This window comes from Branchiostoma lanceolatum, chromosome 2, assembly GCF_035083965.1.
Source record: "Branchiostoma lanceolatum isolate klBraLanc5 chromosome 2, klBraLanc5.hap2, whole genome shotgun sequence".
NCBI classification, from domain to species: domain Eukaryota; kingdom Metazoa; phylum Chordata; class Leptocardii; order Amphioxiformes; family Branchiostomatidae; genus Branchiostoma; species Branchiostoma lanceolatum.
The window spans coordinates 29364580-29372121 of NC_089723.1; the positions used below are offsets into that span (position 1 = coordinate 29364580).

Below are 7542 nucleotides of genomic sequence, written 5' to 3' on the forward strand. Positions count from 1 at the left end.
CTGTGTTTGTTAACACGAACATATCCATACAATACACCCTGAAAGAGTTGCCGACATATTTGAAAACCTGTAATTCACTTTTGCTTGTGGGTTGATGATTGCAGTAAAGCCACCAATACGTACAATAAATGCCATCAGGAGATGTTTTGGAGAACAAAATATTGATACTAATGTAATTTGCTACTTCATCGTTAGCAATGTATCCCTCTGCTTTGTCCAAAAGTACACATTGGATTTTACCAATGGTAATAAATGCCAGATAGTAAGTCCGACAATACCAGATTAACCTGGCAGTATTTGTTGTTATAGGCAACCAATACCAGACTTATCGGACTTTTATCGCTAGCAAGTAAACCCCATATTTGGTGCAGTGCCAACTTCAGTCCCTCTAATAAATTAAAGGTAGTCTCAAAGATAACCCTAAGAAGTACAAAGGTAAGTTATTATTGTACTTCCTCGGGCCATACATGTGTGCGTGTCTGTAAACCTATTCCAACGTCTACATGCATGTCCAAACGTTAGTTTTGACTATGTTTATTCACAATGTTGGACTCGAATTCTATAGTTTAATTGAAAAGACAACAGCGAATTAGGCACAGTTCCAAGTGTGTATTTCATCTCTAATTTATATATTCAAATGAATACACATGTCGACTGCTTGAAGATCATTTGTGTCATTTTTTTATTCAACCATGTGGATATAGACTCTACCAGACTCCATAGATTGCTGGAAAAAATAGTAGAATTTGGCCACATTGACGAAATGATATGTAATACGGGTTAGCCAGCCATACTAGGAGCACTACGTTGCAAACTGTACTCCCATGGTCGGCTAACTCCTCTTCCATATTATTAATAATATTATTAATAATCAGTCTATTCAAGTTATGCTATATTTCCAGCAACCCATGGAGTCCACCTATGTGGATATAGGCCTTTATAGCTTTTCGTTGGTTAGAAAGGAAACCATTTATAACATTCACTAGCATGGTGCTCCAGCACATATACATAATATAAAATGACATAATATCTTGTCTATCATTCTTTTAAACTGACATTTCATATCGGAGATAAAGCTTACATTCTAACGCTTAGGTCAAATTGTAACTAACGAGTTTACACATATGTACACGACACAAAATATAGAATTCAGTAAAACGATAGCCGTGGTATTTCAGCTGTTTACAACAAGCCTGAACAACATACAGATAAGAGGCATACTTGGCAGGTTAAGGATTTCAGTATCCATGTTGTTGTCTGTTAAAGGAGAGAATCTGGCAACAGCTCGGAGATATATACGCACGACCACAGCAAACGTATATGCATATCTTTAAATCATATATAAGCCACTAGTATCTGTGGATCGAAATATCAAAGCTCAAACTTGAACAGATAATCGAAAATTTCGAAATGCCATAAACGAAAGGCTTGCGACAAAAACACATCAGTGTAACGTTATACATGTGGCATAGATACTTGTGTACTTGTGGCATGATTAAATTTGTCCACCATCGATGCATTTTCCTTTATCAAATATTTGCCCGCATATCTTCAACCCTTTCTCAAGTTTCACTGCATGAAATAAACAACTCTTGACAACAACGCAAACATGGGCGCAGTCAACAGTTGCAGACGACAATCAGATCTAGATGGCAAAGGAAACCGTAAAGAAAGCTGCAGAAGGGGTCCTGTCTCCATCAAACGGTTGTCTTAGACTTTCAGCTCCTCAGACCATGCCTGGAACCTCTGCGGCCGGCCCTGCGTACCGTTTGGGTCCGTTCTGCGAGGTAAAGGAGGCCGCTAGGGGGCGCCGTCCTACTGGGTACCGGTTGTTGGATGACGACGTTGTTCTAGAGGGATGTGTCTGTCTGGGTTCGTCGCCTGATCCTGACCCGACACCTCGCTGCTCTTGTCGTTCTGTAGAGATTGAACATAAAACAGTCAAGTCTGACTGGTGTTACTAGTACTATATGAACTCATAAATGTCACACTCTGCTGCTGAACAATAATTAACGCACCTGGGCTGAGCAAAAATACGTGACCAATTTTTAAGGCAATATAAGGCCCATATAACTCTTGAAAACATAATATCTTACGGAACTACATTTACAGCATACACGATTCGTCTGAGGTTCGACCGCTTTACCTTTACAATAGACTATGTAGGGTTTTCGGTTAGGTAGGAGTTTTTCTCCAGTCTCTTTATCCGGTTCTTCTTCAACTGACTGTCAAATTAGGTTTGTGGGGATGGTCCAGTGCTCTGCGGTTGTACTTGACAGGATATGATTTTCCATGAACCTGTCTAGCCTTTCTTTGAACAAGAATACTGGTACTGTTTAACCACTGTTACTTCAACGGTTAGAGCATTGAACTCAAAACCAATAGGTCCCGGGTTCGATACTCACCATGCGCCGACGTTGTGCACTTGGGAAAGGCACTTTACACGACCTTCCCTGACGGTGGAGTGATACCCACCGAGCTACGTGGGTTGATCTGTCAAAATGCGTGCCAAAAACACACGACGGATTTGGTGCGCCGATGTGCCAACATTGACATCCACCAAGAACCATTAGTTTTTTCACTAACCGAGTTACTTGAACGTAGACATTGTTTAAGTGGCCGTCTACTATTATGTCCCGTAACTTGAGTTATGAAACGCATGTTCCGTTTTTTAATGTTTTTAAGGACAGTACTAGTGATTCTGACCAATCTTTTAATTGTTATGAAATACGCAAGTTAGCCCCAAGGGCTACGATGTATTTCAATCGAATAAACTACAAACATGTACACAATGTGCCTATCAGAACGAGTGTTTTGCTTGTCAACAATGCGAAGCGTTGGCAGTGTAACGATGGCATGAGTGCCAACATTTAGTTGGGGGTATGCGTGCTCAAGTTTCTAATGGGAACGCTATGCAGCCGTCACAGTGTCACCATTCAACAGGCCCGTAACCCGACCTCAGAAGCCCATTTCTGCCGTCCGTTTTGTTCCCTATGTTTGCACAAGGGGCCCTCTACAGGAACAGGGCAGACGTCTGGTCACGTCTTCAGCTCCAAAAGAAACATTTAAGGACTAAATCTTCAAATATCGTTGCTTAAGTGTTCAGAAAACTATAGCGACGGAATAACGTATGATAAGTGAGGTTGTCAGTGATTAAACCCCCTTGGTCGTCCATACCATACCACACATGTCCCCCTTTGAAAAAAATACACCGTTCAAAACTATAAAACAAAACCCACAACCGACACAAATGCGAGTACATGTTATATCTGCAGTTTTCATTCTAAACTACTTCACTCGTCGAGTTGATCCCTTACCTTTAAATCAACCATACATAACATATATACGTTATGTGCTACCATATGGAACGATGGTATGGACTCAAAGAACATATGGCAACTACAGACACCAAGAACTGACCTCAAGCTAAACAAACTCAGACGCACTCCAGCAATCGTAAACACTTTACCTGGCATCTTCCGTTGATTTTGGACCTTCACAGCAAACGTAGAATACTGCTTTGCTTTGGGAGGTACGCTATCTGATGTAAGATTGACCTAGCAGTAGCTGACTCTGTCCCGCAGACTGTTTGTGACCTGTGGGGTCAACGCTGTTTAAATACCGGCTATGAAGGGCTGGGGAAAATCTTTTGTGTGTTTAACGGTCCAATCGGCTCCGGACATGTTTCGCAAACACGGTCACTCTGTCCCTTACACCCTTAACCAAACAGCGTTATCTCGTTTCCAGAAGCTGTTTATTGACGCCGCTACTTTACTTAATTCTTCATTCGTAAGGCGTAAAGATATGTCGTTTTAATGCCACGCAGTTCGTGATCAAACCGCTCTATCATAAGATTTAATGTAAAGCGTAATCACCGGTGGGCGTGATTCGTAATGCATGAACTACCCCGTTTAGGCCATGTTGATTTGATTATATGGATGACATCCTCCGGGGACCCCAAAAGTGATGCGTGTGTGTGCGAATGAAAAAAAAGTATGCCTTCATTATGAAATCTGCGTGGTATACCAAACAATAGATTCTTCATTTTTGTTCCTTGACAACGTACTACTTCTTTGACTTTGGAATTGACTTTGGCATTCTACAACCGTGATTCAGTATCCATTTTCCGAAATATTTTTTTTGCAATTTACAGCATGTATTTTCTCATTTTGTAGCTGCCTTTTACGATTTACAGTACGGCCGAAAACTTCCTTTTGGGAAATTGACGAAAATTCATGCAAATCAGTAGCATACCAATAGTATTTTAGAAATCCGCTGCATTCCATGCGGATGACAGGACTCTCAAACATGGGACATATGTAACTGAGAAGGGGAGGAATATCGGAAACGTACAGGAATACAATGAATTGATAAGGCCTCAATACGGCTAGCAGAGCTTGGGTTTACAGCGGAGAGTGGGGCGGGGTCGGTCTTCGGGGCAGCGGCAGGGTGGGCCGGGAAAGCTTAGGCGCGCGTGCGGTGCTCGGTGGCGCGCCGATATACGGTGTCTGGACTCCCATGGTACCCTGACCCTACAACTCAAACTTCGCGGTCACCAGGGTCTGCCGGAGTGGAAATAGATACAGGGACATTCCATGGGGAGCCAGGTCACGAAGTGCAGCGTTGTTTTATATTAGGCCCCGGTCTGGGAGCGATTCCATATGCTCACCGTAAGTAACGGGTAGAAAGTTTACCAACCATAGAGTTCGCTCAGAGTTCGCCTAGTGGCACAAAGGGCAGCAGGTTGCATTGCTGTTTCAGTAGCGGGGTATATTTTTACAGGGAAGGGTTGCTAGCCATTCTCCTTTAACATGCTCGAGACACCTCCTCAAACACCGGACCCCCATTCGACGACGGGTGCAGCCCCAACCGAAATGCCCCTCCCAGGATTGAACCGAAGTCTTCTCCAACATTGTCCAAGTTACCAACCAATTGGAACCAGGAGCTCAACAGTGAGGCTGCTACCAGTTGAGCCTAAAACACGTCAAAACCCAGCCAGACCCACTCCTCTGCTTGGAGAGTGCTTATTACCCATGCCGGCGATCCATCCTAGTTTTAGTGACATGTTGTGACCTTGACCGCCTTGTGACCCAAAGGTAGACAACTGTTACATTTGCGTCATGAATTAACTATCTGACTAAACACGACATCTGCTTGAATGACCTAAAATGTCAAATGCTTCGGACAAACTTTCTCGGCTCACCCCCAAACTGCCGAACGATCAATATTTGTTTACGGCGCTATTGTTTATTTCAAAAATCTTTCAAGTCAATAAATACAAGTTCGTGAATCTTTAACTCTGACTCGTTACGATGTTCATGATTACAGAACTTAGTGCTGCTTTCACATGTTCTTGTTCCAATCCAGAAATGAATAGTTAATCAAACAATGTATATTAGCCCTTTAATGACCATTACAATTATGCATTTCCAATTCTTGTGAAATGGTTCAAAATAATATGATCTTCTCATTTCGAACTGAGAACTTAAGTGATGTTAGTGAAAAACTCTACTCTTGAGTCTAAGGTCTGTTACTAACATAAATCGTTGCTTTGAAAAACTCAGAGGTCTTGCGATAGTTTCACAATTATAGGCATCCATACATGGATGTATTTCTTACAAAATGTCTCTTACTCAACAACGTTTTATATTAATATCTAAGTATCATATCTATCACACTTTTGAAATGTTTCTTATAATTTGTCCCAAAATCAAGCCATGATAGATAATACAGGGACTCCTCTACAACTCCATGTACCAAATTTAATTTCAAGTCCCTTAGATTAGGACAAGAATGACAAGAATGAGGTTATGGCCAATTATAATAGGTTTATCAGTCGACCAATCAGAGAGCAGCAAATGTCATGGCGTCAGGTTGCCACGGCTACATCATGCCCGGAATGTCATCGCAGACCCAATCCACCTCATCAGCCACGTGATGCTCAACGTCAGCTTTGTGATGGTCGGGCAGGTGGACCATATCCTGGTGCCCTTGAGGACCTGGGTCTGGAACACCAGCAGCATCTTTCTTCTCAGATGTTTCAGGTTTCTTGTCGGACGGTTTCTTACCCTGGTCTGAAATGACAAGATACTTAGAGTAATGCACCCATAGAGTTACTCTGCCTTCAATTATTCATCTGCTATTTGAAGGCAAAATACCTTCTCACGACGTTAAATGAACCCAACACACTTATAAAGAGTAATCCATTCACGGTGTGCTTGGCCAAAATGGGAACATTGGAGGCTCATGCCATCTTTCGGACTTCAGTCAGTCAAAAAAAAAAGACCAACTGCCCAAATTGTCGAAAAGTCCTGTGCATTGTAGTCACTGTTAAATACACCGCAAAGTCCCAAACAAAAGGTGGGTTCAATGACCTGGCCATGGCTTTTCAGAAGGTAGGTTCAATGACCTGTCGGATTTTGTCTTCACCCTCTTCGAGGCCACACTGTACTGCGCTAGACTCAAGCTGTTTACAAATTCCAGCTTATCGATCTGTGCCGAAGAACATGTACTACTTTTCTGGACAAGGCAAGACAAAGGGATACACGTGCACGTGCACAGAAACAGTCCTAAACTCGGTTACTGATGACGTATTTTTAATTCAAAATCAGCCTTCAGTATTACGTTTAACGTTGATTATAGTTTGCAATTTTTGTCACCGATGACAAGCCAAGAAGAAGATTGTTTTCAAAGTATCTTACCCATTTTTCAGCAACGCAGTGGTCCCGTAAACAGTAGAAGTCAAGGTTGTTGTGAGACTATATGGTATATGATGTCTCCACGTCCGCTTCGCGCTTCAAAATGAGACCTCATGCACCAACTCCAGACGATGACGTCACACCATGACCTTGGGTGACACCATACGACTTTGCGGGGATTTTACTTGATATAAATGTTTTGTTTTAATTCTACAATCTATTGGTGTGGGACAATTTTAGCATATCTATATGTACAATATCAACTTTATATAATTTTTGAAAACGAAGTAAAGGTTTGTGTTTTGATGCATTAGCAATGAATACCATATATCTATTCAACTCCCCTTTGGGTGGAAAATTCCGAACGTCAGTGACCTGTACAAACTAGTTCTGACCTGCCAGTGCCTACGTGATCCGGCACAGGTATCCTTACATCAACACAGGTGTGGTACTAGTGCGGTACAAAATACACGGTGTAACATGGTGCAACTTAAATCATCATTTTTCTGTTGTCAAGTCGTTCCACAAAGCCAGTCACGTATTATGCGCGTCACGTCAACGAATCTGTGTGGTAACGTTGATTTGGCCATGTTGATTCCATTCCATGGATCACATCCTCTGGGAGCTCCAAAACTGATGCGAGCGTGTTAAAGAAGTTTGGCAAAAAAAAGTTGTATTCATTATGAATTCTAACTGGTCAGGAAAGTGGAGAGTAACACACCCATACCTCTGCCAATGTTCTTTCACATTTTCTTGGAAGCTTTGCTCTGTGCTCATGGTACATTTTGTGCAAGGACTAAAAGTTTTTTGACAAAATCAACACGTTTTTCGACAGAAAAAGAGG

At 42.0% G+C, this 7542-nt stretch overlaps 2 long non-coding RNA genes across 2 annotated transcripts; both read right to left on the reverse strand.

The window, feature by feature from the left end:
* Window positions 1-665: 665 nt before the first annotated feature.
* LOC136428457 (uncharacterized) lies at window positions 666-3967 on the reverse strand. The gene is made up of 2 exons (XR_010754620.1): window positions 3470-3967; window positions 666-1917 (listed from the first exon to the last, which is right to left on the reverse strand). It is a non-coding gene; the product is annotated as an uncharacterized lncRNA (long non-coding RNA).
* A 1419-nt stretch (window positions 3968-5386) lies between these two features.
* LOC136428459 (uncharacterized) lies at window positions 5387-7074 on the reverse strand. The gene is made up of 2 exons (XR_010754621.1): window positions 6702-7074; window positions 5387-6074 (listed from the first exon to the last, which is right to left on the reverse strand). It is a non-coding gene; the product is annotated as an uncharacterized lncRNA (long non-coding RNA).
* Between the last annotated feature and the right edge of the window lie 468 nt (window positions 7075-7542).